The 16,336-nt window shown below is 41.4% G+C and overlaps 1 protein-coding gene across 38 annotated transcripts in view; it reads right to left on the bottom strand.

The window, feature by feature from the left end:
• rbm47 (RNA binding motif protein 47) overlaps positions 1-16,336 on the bottom strand; it is a 365,648-nt gene that overhangs the window by 100,840 nt on the left and 248,472 nt on the right. For 34 of the 38 annotated variants that reach the window (XM_069924838.1, XM_069924841.1, XM_069924842.1 and 31 more), the window contains one exon: positions 4,933-5,043. The exons of 1 other annotated variant lie outside the window; for it this stretch is intronic. The gene's annotated coding sequence lies outside the window, so the exon portion shown is untranslated. Of the gene's footprint in view, positions 1-3,707; positions 3,791-4,932; positions 5,044-8,432; positions 8,525-13,067; positions 13,160-16,336 lie in introns of those variants that run through there. 3 more of the 38 variants (XM_069924863.1, XM_069924862.1, XM_069924869.1) reach the window with 3 other exon arrangements.

Genomic DNA, 16,336 nt, shown 5'->3' with positions numbered 1-16,336 from the left:
GGGGTGTAAACATTCTACTATGGCTGCAGGATGTGCCACACTTGCGCCCACACCTCCTCCCTCACCACAGTTCAGGCCCCAAACAGGCCTTTCAAGTGAAGCAGCTCTTCACTTGTGTATCTGCAGGACTGATTTACTGCATCCGGTGCTCCCTTTGTGGCCTTCTCTACTTTGGAGAGACTGAGCATAGACTAAGAGATCGCTTCACTGAGCACCTTCGCTCTGTCAGCATCAGTGGCCAACAATTTCAGTTCTGCGTCCTACCCCCATTCTCACATGTCTGTCTGTGGTCTCATGTACTATCCCACCAAGATCACCCTGAAATTGGAGAAACACCTGATTTTCCGTCTGGGTACTCTCCTGCTGAATGGCATTAACATCAACCTCTCCTATTTCTGCTAACCTACCCTTTTTTCTCCCTCTCTCCCTGACTTCTTTCCCTCAGTTCTCCACCCCCTTCTCTCTCATTTCACCTGGCCATTCCCCCCTCCCCCTGCTTGCTGCTGTGTCCCCCCCTCCCTTCTCCACCTATTACCACCTGCCTTTGGGACCATGCTCCTTCCCTCAACTGTTCCACCCTTACACTTTTGTTCGAAAGCTGGGCAATATTTTTCTATACCTTAATGAAGGGCTCAAGCCTGAAATGTTGGTTATGTATCTTTATCTTTGCAATATAAAGTACATTGGGCAACTAAAGCGGCATCGTCTGCAAAGAGTAGTTCACGGACAAGTTTCTCTTGTGTCTTGGTGTGAGCTTGCAGGCGCCTCAGATTGAAGAGACTGCCATCTGTGCGGTACCGGATGTAAACAGCGTCTTCATTGTTGAGGTCTTTCATGGCCAGCTCTTCAGCGCTTGACGTCCTGTTTTGCGGAAACTGCCAAAATGTTTGGCCTGGAAGTCAGCCTGAAGAAAACTGAGGTCCTCCATCAGCCAGCTCCCCACCATGAATACCAGCCCCCCCACATCTCCATCGGGCACACAGAACTCAAAACGGTCAACCAGTTTACCCATCTCGGCTGCACCATTTCATCAGATGCAAAGATCGACAACGAGATAGACAACAGACTCGCCAAGGCAAATGGCGCCTTTGGAAGACTACACAAAAGAGTCTGGAAAAACAACCAACTGAAAAAGATAAGTGTATACAGAGCCGTTGTCATACCCACACTCCTGTTCGGCTCCGAATCATGGGTCCTCTACCAGCATCACCTACGGCTCCTAGAACGCTTCCACCAGCGTTGTCTCCGCTCCATCCTCAACATTCATTGGAGCGCTTTCATCCCTAACGTCGAAGTACTCGAGATGGCAGAGGTTGACAGCATCGAGTCCACGCTGCTGAAGATCCAACTGCGCTGGGTGGGTCACGTCTCCAGAATGGAGGACCATCGCCTTCCCAAGATCGTGTTATATGGCGAGCTCTCCACTGGCCACCGTGACAGAGGAGCACCAAAGAAAAGGTACAAGGACTGCCTAAAGAAATCTCTTGGTGCCTGCCACATTGACCACCGCCAGTGGCCTGATATCGCCTCAAACCGTGCATCTTGGCGCCTCACAGTCCGGAGGGCAGCAACCTCCTTTGAAGAAGACCGCAGAGCCCACCTCACTGACAAAAGGCAAAGGAGGAAAAACCCAACACCCAACCCCAACCCACCAATTTTCCCCTGCAACTGCTGCAACCATGTCTGCCTGTCCCGCATCGGACTTGTCAGCCACAAACGAGCCTGCAGCTGACGTGGACATTTACCCCCTCCATAAATCTTCGTCCGCGAAGCCAAGTCAAAGAGAAGATAGAGTACATTGTTTGACCTGCTGAGTTTCTCCAGCATTGTGTTTTTACTTGACCAAGAGTTTACTTAATAGACACTATTATACTGCCCTTTGTATTTCTTACAAAAATACATATTATGGTATATGCAGGCATAAATTTTGTGGAGAATGGAACTGAATGGATTTTTCTACAAAGTGCGATGGGTTCCTGCTCCATTGCAACAATTCTTTAATTCTGCTCTAAGATTTAATATCTCAATTTCATTGATTTTTCACCTCCTTTATATATTTTTTTGATGGTTTGAGAACCAAGCCTCATTGGATATTTGATGAAGTCAAATATCCACAGGAAAGCATTGAACGTGTTCACTGCAACTGATTTTCTTAAGCCTGTGCTGCCCAGTTACATCCAATTAATCTATCACCTGTGTACATTTTGGAGGGTGGGAGGAAACCAGGGAATCCCACGCAGATCATGGGAAGGACGTACAAATTCCTTGCAGACAACGTCGCATTCGAAACCGGGTTGTTGGCACACTAATCACATTGCACTAACCACTACACTAATCAGGCTGCCCTTTTCTCTTTCTGGCATTATATCTAGCTTTTGCTGACTATCTTTCTCACAATATTACCTCATTGTGTATCACAATTATTTAACAAGAAAACATTCAGCAAATTCTCCCCAATGCATGATTTGGGAGAGCATAACCCAATGAAGTACAACCCTCCCCCCTCCCTTGACCAGAAACATCCCAGTGCAATCTTCCCCTATGCTAAATTAGCTGACTGATCAGCCAGGGAAACAATATGCAATTAGCACTGTTAAAACAGTGAGAAAAAAAATCAATGAAAAAAATCTGGCTTTGTCTTCAATGTACTCCTCCTCAGCTCTACTCCACCCTGGAGAATTCACAAAACAAATGAGGACAATTGAGTGAGAATGGGTTAGGCTAAGACACAATACCTCACACTTAAATGGTCTGATGACATATTCTAGAGGTTTAGAGATTAGGCACTTTTACACAGCTGCTGAACAGCAGAAAATTTTTGCTCTGGTGGCAGTGTAAAATTGTTGAGATGGAATTATTCCATCCTGTAAATTTTCCACTGGCACCCCTACACATTTTTACAGAGTAGCTGCAGTGCAAAATGACTGCAGCCACTCCGTAAGAAACAGGCCTAATGAATACAACGTTCTCCCTCCAACCACCTCCACTACACAGGAAGGCTGTGTAAAAGTGCCCTAAATGTGCCCCGGTGTAAACGACCACATCGGGACACATTGGAAGTAAGTATGCTAATTTTTTTCAGAATAATTCTAAAGTTTCTGTGTAAAAATGCCAATTGTTGGATATTTGAGAGATGAAAGCTTTGGAATATCACTTTATTATAACCTGCACCTTCAAGTGAGGGCAGCAAAAGAAAAACAAAGGAAATTTGTAGATGCGGTAATTGTAGTTTATACAAAACTGCTGGAGAAACTCAACAAATCAAGCAGTGCTTTTCATGTAGCAAAGACAAAAATACGTAACCAATGTTTCGGGCCTGAAACAAAAAAAAGCTGGTTGATCTGGAAAGAACCTCAGATTCATATACTGTCAGCAGAGCTCCATTGGATTACTCCTAATCATAACCAAAAATCATGAAAATTGCTTTTGGTCTGCGAACAATACTTTACAGGAAGAATCTTTCAAACTTTGGCTGCGCAGAAGGAATAGTGAGCGATTTGGTGATTTCCATCGGGAAGGATGTTAACCCTGCTAATGATTACATTAAAGAATACAATCAATTTAATTCTAACCACATACATAATTTTACATTATCTACTTCATTTTTATTCTTCTTCACTTTTTGTGGAAGCTCATTTTAAAAGTTGCTAATTTTTGAAAGAAATGCATGAAGGAAACATACACGGGCAATAAAGTAAAATCTTTACCTTCAACAAGGTGTTTTCTCCTCTCAGAACCCAGCACGGCAATGGAATGCCCTTCAGACTCATGGCTGGTTGCCTTTAGTTAATGTTTCACCAGACACAAAACAACTCTCTTGTCCCACCCTCAGAGCAAACAGCTCAGAGTGCAAGGTGCACAAAGAGAGACACTCAGAGGGGAAAGGGAAAAATTGGACTTGCTGTCTGCTGACAGGGCACTGTCAAGCTCAGCACAATTGAAGAACATTTTGTCAAAATATTTATTGGAAATTAAACCCAAAAAATCAGCCTAAAAATAGCTGTGTAAATATGCTAATCAACATTGGAATATGCCAGATTTTATCATTAAATGTGGCTTACAAGAAAAAGGACTGTACAAACTCAGAAACAGAACAGAATTGAAGACCCATAATTAATATATACAGATAGCGAAACATATGGTGCCATGAATACATAAGTACTGCATTTCATAAACAGGATATGCATATTGGACATCATCTTTTTTTTAGCCAGATATTACCAAGTTACAACATAGGTACTAAAATATGATTTTGAAAATGATTCTCTTCTCAGCTATTGGTGAATAAAAACCAAAACAGTTTTCATTATTAAATTTTACTTGGCAAAGTAACTGTTTACAAATTAATCAGGAGTAAAGAAATCATTTGAGAAATCAACAAAACTAACTGCCAAAGAGAAGGATTTCATGGGGAAAGGAACAAAATAACAATAGTTGTTCGTGAAGTGGTGCATGGAAAATGGAAGAGAAAATATCGTGATATTATTCACAAATTAGTAAGACATTTTAGTTTTTAGTTCCCCAAAATAAGGTTTGTTGACCTCAAGCTTGCCAACAACTTGAATATTTTAACCCCTGTACCACATGAAAATAGAGTTACAATCCAACAATCTATACAGAAAACATATTTTACAGGTATATAAACGTCATATTCCATGGAAGGATGTTGAATCAATTCAATTAATGGAATCTCTTTCTTCAGCAATAAAACAGTGTTTAAAATACCATTTTCACAAGCATACTATTTGTTTGCTCTCATTATAGATCTTATTCATTATAAGGAGCAAAGTTAATTAATAACAAAAAATGAAACGCCCTTCTTCAAATCGATGGCCTTAAATGCAGAACTACCAAACTATAAGGCTTGTGAAACTCCAGTGGTGATACCAATGAAAGTATCACATGAAAATATGGTAATGGTAAAGTTCATACCTGTGAAAGCTGGACTTGCACGCTGAGAAATCTGTTCAAGCTGGATAACCCTTCTCAAGTCAACACAGTGAAGTGTTTATCAGTCAGCACTGGCAAGTCTAGTCTGTTTATCTAAATGAAAAATAGGAGAGGTGCAACCTTATTAGCCTTCGCCCATCAATCACTGGCCTCTTTCACACTTGTGTCCCAGTAAATTGGCCGTTCAGTGCCCCCGGATAGGAATGGGGGTACGGCACTCTTGACCACCCCTAACTGAGACACCAAATGCTTTCACATTTGGAAGGAGTCATCCCCAGGGTTAGGACTATTCTACCTTCTACCACTGATGACATGATGCATCAAGCAATGGTGAACCAGTTCTAAATCCTGATGAATGTATTATGGTCATATATTTGAACAAAATTAATCATGCATAATTATAACACAATTAAGTTTTATGTACAGCACAATATGAGCCCTTCACCCCCTGTTGTTGTTGTTGTGCCAACCTATATAAACCTTTAAAAGGGACCGTGGGAAAGTGCTAGGAATAAATAGCAATAGCGGATCATTTTTAAACAGCGTGGGAAAGTTGGTAGTGCTATAGCACACAATTTATACAGCGTTTGAAAGTTGGTAGCACTATTGTGTATAATGTATACAGTGTGGGAAAGGTGGTAGCGCTATTGTCAGGTGGCAGGTCCCTGTCATTCTAAAATGTCTTCAAATGGGGATGCTCAATGGGAATACAGTAGTTGCTTCAGGTACTAAGCCTTGAACAGTGAATCAAGTGAAGAGCAGAAGGTCAATAAACTAAAGTGAACTACCCCTGTCTCTGATGGCACACCAGGAATCATATTGGTGAAAAGGGTCATGTAAGCCAGCAGTAACCAGTAGAGGACTACTCAGGAGCATGGTGGACCTGGAATCATATGATCCACTGGAGAAGGTCTTTGACTGGATACACTGACAGCAGCTCAAGAAAGGACTAGCTGTTAAATTCACATTTGAGCAATCATATGCCCTTCTGTTCAGGCATAGTTTCATAGCTGAGACCCACACACGTTTTTCATTGTGGTCCACTGCCGTGATAATGATATCAGCTTGCATTCCATGCCGATTAATTTCACTACGCTTTGCCCATCGGCCTCTCCACAAAAGCACATCATGCACACAGAGGACAGTCAACCTGCTTCACATTTGGAATGTTGTGTACTCAGAAGCACTGATTATATTTTGTGATCAATTTTTACACCTCCATTCAGTTGCTTTGTGCACAAAACATTGCATGATGTGATTGAGTTTCTAGGTCACAGTGTTTCAAAACAAAGCAAAATTAAAATGCATCAGATTTTTTAAATCTCATCCATTATTAAGTTCTGGTAAATTGCCTGCAACTGATTTGATAGCTGAGCACAAATGTTCCAAATTTGTATCAGTGACTTGTTATTCTCCCTGTTCCAGTGTATATTAGAGAATCATTGCATGTTACTAGTCAGTTTTATTCCATATTTATTTACTATTCAGGAAGCCACACAGCCATTTGATCTTTGGAGATTTAAAGAGCAATCCCATCACTCCAAATCCCCACTGTAATCTATTTTCTTCACATTCCTGTTAATGCCCTCCAGCCCTCGATTCTACCATGGGTCACCTACACAGTAGCCAATTAAGTAGCTTCCTCCAGCCTCAATTACATGGTGGCTTTCTCTAGTACAGATTGGGGAACCATCTTTTTTTAAAAAAATTTATTTTTCACACTATGAACCATATTGACCAAAATACACATAAACCTTTCCTTCATGAATATTCACAGTGTCATTTTCTCCCCTTTTCCCCCTCCCTTCCCTCCCTCCTTCCCATCCCCCTCCCCACCCACTCAACGTTCAACATATATGATACATTAAACCCATTAAACAATGTCATCACACAATGAAAATAAACAAGAAAATTGTGTCATCTACTTTTACACACTGGATCAGTTCATTTCGTCTTCTTCTCCTTCTGTCATTTTAGGGGGTGGAGGTCCGCGGTAGGACTTCTTTGTTGTGTTCCATGTACGGTTCCCAAATTTGTTCGAATATTGTGATATTATTTCTTAAATTATATGTTATTTTTTTCCAATGGAATACATTTATTCATTTCTCTGTACCATTGCTGTATTCTCAGGCTATCTTCTGATTTCCAGGTTGATACAATACATTTTTTTGCTACAGCTAAGGCTATCATAATAAATCTTTTTTGTGCTCCATCCAAATCGAGTCCAAGTTCTTTACTTCTTATATTACTTAGAAGAAAGATCTCTGGATTTTTTGGGATGTTGCTTTTTGTGATTTTATTTAATACCTTGTTTAGATCTTCCCAAAACTTTTCCACTTTCTCACATGCCCAAATTGCATGTACTGTTGTTCCTGTTTCCTTCTTACAGCAAAAAATCTATCTGATACTGTTGGGTCCCATTCTTTTAACTTTTGGGGCATGGTGTATAGCCTGTGTAACCAATTATATTGTATCATGCGTAACCTCGTGTTTATTGTATTTCCCATAGTTCCGGAGCATAGCTTTTCCCATGTTTCATTCTTTATCTTTATGTTTAGATCTTGTTCCCACTTTTGTTTGGATTTACAGCTTATTTCATCGTTCTCTTTCTCTTGTAGTTTGATGTACATGTTTGTTATAAATCTTTTAATTATCATTATGTCTGTAATCACATATTCAAAACTGCTTCCTTCTGGTAACCTCAGTCTGCTTCCCAATTTGTCCTTCAAGTAGGTTTTCAGTTGGTGGTATGCAAACATTGTACCATGAGTTATACCATATTTGTACTTCATTTGTTCAAAAGATAATAATTTATTTCCCGAAAAACAATTTTCTATTCTTTTGATCCCTTTTCTCTCCCATTCTCTAAAGGAAAGGTTATCTATTGTGAAAGGGATTAGTTGATTTTGCGTCAATATTAATTTTGGTAGTTGATAATTTGTTTTTTTTTCCTTTCTATGTGAATCTTCTTCCAAATGTTGAGCAGATGGTGCAGTACTGGTGAATTCCCCTGTTGCACCAGCTTTTCATCCCACTTATATAGTATATGTTCAGGTACCTTCTCCCCTATTTTATCTAGCTCTATTCTGGTCCAATCTGGTTTTAGCCTTGTTTGATAAAAATCTGATAGGAATCTTAATTGTGCTGCTCTTTGATAATTCTTAAAGTTTGGTAGCTGTAAGCCCCCTTGTTTGTACCATTCTGTTAATTTATCTAGCGCTATCCTCGGATTCCCCCCTTTCCACAGGAATTTCCTTATTATTTTCTTTAGCTCCTTGAAGAATTTCTCTGTTAGGTGAATTGGTAACGATAGAAATAGGTATTGTATCCTTGGGAAGATATTCATTTTAATGCAGTTTACCCTTCCTATCAGTGTTAGTGGTAAATCCTTCCAATGTTCTAAGTCATCTTGTAATTTCTTCATTAATGGCCTAGATTATTATCTAGTTGAAGACTGGGGAACCATCTTGAAGAACACTTACTTCCATGTGCGAGGACCATCCTAATACCCTGGTTGGATGCTATTTCAACTCCCCATCCCTCGGCCTTCTTCGTTGCCACGGTTAGGCCAAATAATAACGAGAAGAACAACACCTCATATTCTGCCTGAGTAGCCTACAACCCAAAGATATTGACAATGAATTTTCCAATATCAGGGAACCCACTCTACTTACATTTCTTTCTCTCCCCTAATGTTTCACAGTCACTCAGTTTCAACTTCCCCCTTCTCTATTTGCTTCCATCTGCTTATCATCTCTTCCTTATTTTACATATCAAATTTCAGCATCACCAGCTTGTGTTTCTACTTATCACCTCACTGCCTGCCTCTACCTCCACCCTCTCACCCTCCTCCCACCTGGATCCATCGGCCCCTTTTTTTCTTCTCTCCTGATATGTCTCTGCTATTGTCCCCCAGCTTCATTCTGCCCCCTCAGTCTCCACTGATTTCCATTTGCCGATCATTTCCTTCCTCAACTGGCTCCTGCCTCACTTCTTTCTCGCCCCACTTTATATTGGCCATCTCCCTCCTATACACTCAGTCTTGATGGAGGGTCTTCATCCAAAATGGCAACTATCCCTTTTTCCTCTACAGATTGGGCAGCACCGATTGTGTAGCAGTTAGTGCAACACTATTTTACAGTGCCAGTGACCTGGGTTCATATCCAGTGCTGTAATAGTTTAACAATGTAACAAAGATAAAGATACATAACCAACATTTCAAACTTGAGCCCTTCATCAAGGTATGAAAAAATGTCGGCAGGTATCTGAACAGAATGGTAGTGGGTGAGGAGCATGGCCCAAAGGCAAGAGGTGGATAAGGGAGGGAGGGCATACCAGCAAGCAGGGGGAGGAGGGATGGCTCTGTGAATGGAGAGGGAAGGGGGTGGAGAACTGGAGGTAAAAAGATACTACTGATGTTCAATCATTTTATACCTCCATCCCCCATACAGAAGGACTCAAAACCCTTCATTTCTTTCTTGATGAGACCTAACCAGTCACCCTCCATGACCACCCTCTTCCACCTGGCAGAACTTGTTCTACTCTTAATAACCTCCTTTGACTCATTGCACTTTTTTCAAATCAAAGTCACAGGAATTTGTGTGGGTCCTAGCTATGTCTGTCTGTTTATAGGCTTTGTTGGTCAATCTATGCTGCAAGGCTATATAGGCAAGGCCTCTCAACTCTTCCTCCACTATATTGACAACTACATCAGGGCTGCCTCATACACCCACAATGAGTTCATCAACTTCATTCACTTCGCTGCCAACTTTCACCCTGATCTCAAACTCACCTAGTCCATCTCCTGCAACAGTGTCCCCTTTCTTGATCTCTCTGATCCATCTTGGGAGACAAGCTTTCCCCAAACATATTTTACAAACCCACCAACCCCCACAATTACCTCAACTACACTTCTTCACACCCAGTCCCCTGCAAGGATTCTGTTCCCTTCTTGCAATTTCTCCATCTCTGTCTCATCTCTTCCCAAAATAAGGTCTTCCAGTCCAGATCATCTGAAACATCCACTTTCTTCCACAAATGAGGCTTCTCTCCACTACCATCAAATCTACGCTTACTCACATCTCCTCTATTTCCCGCTCATCTGCCCTTGCCCTAGACATAACAAAGAGAGGATTCCCCTTGACCTTACCTACCATCCCATCAGCCTCCACATCCAACCACATTACCCTCCGCAATTTCTGCCACCTATAACAGGATCCCACCACAGATGCTTCTTCCCCTCTTCTCCCCTCCCCACCTTCTTTAGGGACTAGTCCCTGCATGACGCCCTCATCTACTCATCCCTTTCCACCAATTGCCCCTCTGGCACCTTCCTCTATGGCCTCAGGAAGTACCACATTGCGCTTAAGCCTCCCTCTCCACCATTTGGGGCCCCAGTCTTTTTAAGTGAAGCAACACTTCACATGTGTCCACGGGAGTTATCTACTGCCTCTGGTGCCCCCTTTGTGATCTGGAGAGACTGGGCACAGACTGGGAGATTGCTTCGCTGAACATATACACTCTGTCCACATCAGTGACAGTGATTTCCCAGTGACCAACCACTTCAATTCCGTGGTTAACTCCCATGGTCACATGTCTTTCCATAGCCTCATGTACTATCCCATCAAGACCACCAACCAAGACACTTGATTTACATCAGGGCACTTTTCAACTGGATGGTATTAACATCGAATTCTCCAGTTTCTGCTAATCTACTCCCTCCCTCCCCTTCCCCATGTCTTCTATCCTCTGACTCTCCACCTCCTGACCTCTCCATTCACAAAGCCAATCTTTCTCCTCCTGCTTGTTCCTGTGCCCTCCCTCCCTAATCTACCTATTACCTCCTGCCTTTGGGACAGTGCTCCTCCCCTTGCCCCTCCCCCCACCATTATGTTCAGATGCCTACCAACATTTTTTCATATCTTGATGAAGGGATCAAGCCCAAAATGTTGGTTATGTTTCTTTATCTTTACTATAGGAAGTACATTGATTGAAGTGCTAAGTTTCTCCAGCATTGGGTTTTTGAAGTAAAGTCTGGAGTTTCCTGCTGTCTGTAAGGAGTTTGTACTTTCTTCCCATCTCTGTGTGGGTTTCCTCTAGTTGCACCGGTTTCCTCCCACCCTTTCAAAAATGCATGGGGTTTGTTGGTCAATAGGCGCATTTGGGTGGCACGGGCTTTCGGGCTGCAAGGGCCTGTCACTATGCTGTGTGTCTAAAACAAAATGTTGCCTTACCAACTGAGTACTTTCAGCAGTTTGTTTTGTTGCAGCCAGTTAACAACCAGATGCAGGAGGAAACGAAAGCATCCAGCAGGAAACCAAAACAGGGAGAATATGCAAATTTCACTCGAGGTCAGAATCACTGGATCTCTGAGACAGCTACACTGTCAGTGTCACTGTGGTGCCCCAAGGATTACAGTGTATCAGGTGAGTTTACAGTCAATGAGATACTACACTGCTGACATCTTCTGGAACATTTACCTCCAGTGCTCAGCAAATTTGGGACTTCTGTGTGGTGATATGTAATTACACCACTAGGTCACCAGGGGTCATCCCGGTGACCTTGTACATAAAGCAGTCCAGAGCTACAGTCTAGCCTTCCAGGTTCGTCTTGCAGAGAGACAAGACCTCTTAGTGTACATATTAGTTTATTAAAGCTGTCTTATATTCGCACTGCTGGTGTGGTTATTGTCAGTACATTCTGAACTGCTTTATTACCATAATATGGAGATATGACATAGCCTACAACCACAAACCTCCCTATCTCTATCTCAATTCATGTGCAATACAGAGTCCAATTACTTTCACAGCAACTTACAAAGTTCCGTTATATTAAAGTTGTATATCTCCATGGTAGACTTTTGTAGGCTACATTTATTTACATTTGAAACAAAGCTAATTAACCAACCCAAACCCTTCTGCATCTCACAACCTACATAGTAAGTCGATAAGATAACTTGTGATTAGATTATACCCAGAATCTTCATTAAAACTTGTCCCAAAAATATATCAGATGACCTGAGGACTAATAGCAAGCAAACTATTGTCCATTTCTCTCACAGCAAGAGGAAATGCAAAAAGGTAACTTGGTAACAACATTTACATGGGCAGTCAGCCAGGTTGTGAAGAAAGGAACTCTTATAAAGGGACAGAAAGTGAAAATGGATAAAAAGCCAGGGAATGCAGAATGCAAAAGTAAAATGAAAAAGAGTGAAAGAAGAGGTGACAGGAAGGGTTATAGGTTAAGGAAAAAAAAACAGAAAATAAAGTGGAATTGTACGCACTTGTTCTTATCCCCTTTTCCTTTGTTCTGATTCCTTTTAAATATTTTAAAGTTTGAAGGTATCAACAACCAAAATGTTAGCTTGCAAGTTCTGTCTTCAATTGCTGCCTGGCCTAGTAGATTTGTCCATAGTTTCTGTTTAGCTTTATCAACAACCAAAATGTTAGCTTGCAAGTTCTGTCTTCATTTGCTGCCTGGCCTAGTAGATGTGTCCAATAGTTTCTGTTAGCTTTAGATTTCCATCATAGAACCATAGAATATTACAACACAAAAAAGGCCATTTGGCTCTTCTAGTCTGTGATGAAACATCATTCCACTAGTCCCACTGACCTGCACCCATTTCATAACCCTCCAGACCTCTCCCATCCATGTATCTATCCAATTAACTCTTAAAAATAGAACCATAGAACACTACAGCACAGAAAAACAGTAACTGATTCCTTGTTTTATCACATGAACACCATGACAGTAAGCACACAGAGCCATTTTTAACTCCATAACAATATAACTAAAAAAAGCATCTTAGCAAAGGCCAGCTTTTCCAATGTGAGACCAGAGATCCAATTCTAATCCATCCCAGCAAAGCTTGGTTAACATGGTAAACAGGTACCAGAATCAAGATTATGGTAAGGAGACTCAACTGGTTTTATGTTCACTTTAGATCCTCCAAGTCAGATTCATGTGTTGAATTCAAATCCAAGTTCATGTCTTCTTGCTAATTTTTGGTAGGCATACTGATTGGGTTCCTTTTGTATGAACTGAAGAAAATCAATGACTGAAAACAGCTATATCGGGGAGTAATATAAAATATGGCCATTAACAAATACAACTCTTACCTTAAATACATTCATACTTTAGCTTGAGGTGTTTCAGTTACTGCAGTGGATGACTTGGAACTCAAGATCTTACATGAAGAATTTACTCATTATTCATAGACATGATTCTTTGGATGCATTTGTATTAGGGTGCATGATGCACTTTCATTCTACTCTGTAACTCTAAAGAAAGACAGAAGGCTACCGCAATTTGCTATGCAAAAACAAATCCTGTTTCAGTGTATCCTTGGTAAAATGTGAATGCTTCTGCTATGATGCTATGAATTATGAAATCATGCACAAGACAGATAAGATAGTGGTTTGGTGGCTTGATAAAAAAAAACATGTTGCCGGAACAGGCTAGATGTAAGTTTTAATGTGATAGGTCACCTCTACGCTGTTGCTCAAAATTCTACCTGATTGCAAAGCAGCAAGTTGCAAAGCCTGTAGACTCAGTCTTTTAGAGATTTGTAGTCACAGAATTATGAAATCACAGAATAGGCTTGAAGTGACAAGTGATTTACTCTTGCTCCTAATTCATATACAGTATTGATTACAAAGCAACTGGCAAAAAAAATCATGGAAAATAAATAGGTAAAAAGTACTGAAGTTTAAAATTTCCATGCCTTAATTAGTTAGTGAGGTTAGTTCACAACACACAGTCTCAAGCAACCAGAAAATTCACTTGTCCAGCATCTACTAATCCCCATATGTGCTGGATAGCAGGGGAGTTTCTGTATCACAAAATGTTACTTAAACACAATTAGCATTTATGTTATCCAATTTTTATCATGGCCTGGGCCTTTGACTGGCAATTTCCTAATTCCTAATATTCAGCAGTAAATCCTGGAGTTTAGCCATTCTTTGCCAATTGTAGAAATGAGAATTTACTGAATCTGCCAGTGTGCTCCCCTACTTTTGTCACACAGAATCCAATGGTGCTGCTCAATCTTGCCTAGAGTCCCCAGCATATTCTTCTTCTTCTTCTTTGGCTTGGCTTCGCGGACGAAGATTTATGGAGGGGGTAAATGTCCACGTCAGCTGCAGGCTCGATTGTGGCTGACAAGTCCGATGCGGGACAGGCATATGCTAGCGAATTAATTACCAGATCCTGACTTTGCAGAATCTGAGGCCTCATTGATTTCAATGGAAGTTGTTTGACTTTAGATTAGGAGGCACCCTGGAAGATAGGTTATTTAAAAATTATTTTGATTCAGTTTAATGCTTTAGTTAAACGTTTTGGGTGCTTTGAGTTAACTTTATTTCTTATTTTCAAAAACAATTCCTTCGTTCATCTTAATTTTTAATTCACTTCAATTATTTTTAAATGCCTCTGAAGTCAGATGCATTTAAAGCCATTAAATATTACTCTCAGCTTTTACAGCTTTGCCTGCAATCATAGGCTGTTAGTGTGTTTTAGAGGCGAGGCATCCTGCTTTGTTAGTGGATATCTGTTTCTGCTCTGACTCTGTTCAGCTCATTAAGTTTGGCTCTCTGCAACTTGACCAAATTGGCATGAATGTGGAAAACTACAAATGGTCATTCTGAATACACAAAAATGCTGGAGGAACTCAGCAGGTCACGTATTTCACTCCATTCTGAATGGAAGCCTCGGTTCATCAATAGTCAGTGTTTCGAAAACTTGATGTTCTCATTTCTAATTTTCTATCAATTCTTTTCCTTTTTTTCTTCACCTAATTTTTTTTCCAGCATCAGCCATGTGCAAATTTGAACAATGTTGAGCCAGAAGGTCACAGGCAGCATCTCACTCAGCGGGTCAGGCAGTACCCATGTAGAGAAATAGACAGTCAACATTTCCATTTGGGACTTTTTTGTGAGACTAAGGGGCAAGGGGAGATGGCAAACATAAAAAGGAGTGTGGGAAAGACCGGGGAAGGACCAAGATGTAAAAAGGATACCGGACAGATGAAGTTGGAAGAGGTGGAGTTGGCAGATAGGAGATGGAGTAGGGTGGAGAGGGCTGCAATGGGGAGAGGGTGGAGTTGAGTGAAAAGAAGTATGGGAATGGGAACAGGTGAAAGGGAGATGGAAATACTGGGTCTATATTAGGTAAAGATGACCTGAAATTGAAAAATTCAATGTACTGGCTTGTTGGCTATCAGGCAGTATACGATAAGTTGTTCTTCAAGCTTGTGTTTGACCTCAACTTAGCAATAGATAAGGCCGAGGACAGGGATGACCATGTGGAAATGGGAAGGAGGATTAAAATGGCTGGTAACCAGGTGAAATTTGAACTTTCCTGATCTCACCTGCTTCCCTCTCCTCTCAACCTCAACTGCAGAGTCTAGAAGTGCCTCTGACCAAAAAAGTTAAACTCCAAAGCACACCATTCCCTTACCATAGGCTCAATCAGGCCCAGCAGCATCACTAGGGTTGGTGATACCCAGTGCAGTCACTCATGGTGTCACCCGCCCACCCCCCGCCATGGAACTCCTCCCATACCAGAACATACAGAATCCTTTGTAATGTTTTTTGTACTAAATGTTACTCTTAAATCGCAATTCCCGTCTATCACTGAATGTAAAATGGCAATGGAAGTGAGATAAAACACCAGAAAAATTGACAAAAGCAGCGACTATAAAAACAACAGTGTGTGCAGACAAAACCACGTGATTCAAAGCGTCATTGTAATTGGGTAACAAAGAGAGCTCTGACTGGGATGCATTAGAAGTTTGAGAAAGTAAATTAGCATAGAGTTTTAGCCTTGTCGATATATTGATACATGTAAGCTGAGCTTACGAAAAATGATTTTGTTATTATAACTAACTGCAAGGATATTTTTATAAAAAAATAATACATTTCTGCTGAAACACTACACAAAAAATTTATAGGCAGTCATTCTGATGTCTGATGGTGTCACCAGGTGAGGTCCGTACTCCCCCGCATCCCCTTAGTGATGCCAGTAATCAGACCTCCAAATGCCATGAGGAGAGGTTAGTTGGGAGAGCATTTTTCTGCATACAAACATGTCCAGCTGAATACAAGCAGTAGGTGCTTTCAAACTGCCACAAGGCAGCTTGAAAAGGTCCAACCCGGTCAGCGTCATCCAAAATCAACCGGGTCCCCATCCTACCTCAGACGTAGTCAGGGAACCCAGTTAAACTTACCCAGGATGTGTCAACTGGTGGCTTGAACGGCAAAATGGCTGAAGTGTCTGCGGTGACCGGGGGGAGAGAGGAGGTGAAAAATCCCTGCGGTGACCGGGGGAGAGGTCGATGTCGTGGGGGGGGGGGGTGCCACGATCAGTGGGAGAGGGTCAGCTGCTGTGA

Source organism: Narcine bancroftii, chromosome 3 (genome assembly GCF_036971445.1).
Source record: "Narcine bancroftii isolate sNarBan1 chromosome 3, sNarBan1.hap1, whole genome shotgun sequence".
NCBI lineage: Eukaryota > Metazoa > Chordata > Chondrichthyes > Torpediniformes > Narcinidae > Narcine > Narcine bancroftii.
The sequence above is the reverse complement of the archived record's forward strand: the minus strand, read 5'-3'. Positions and strand labels throughout refer to the sequence as shown.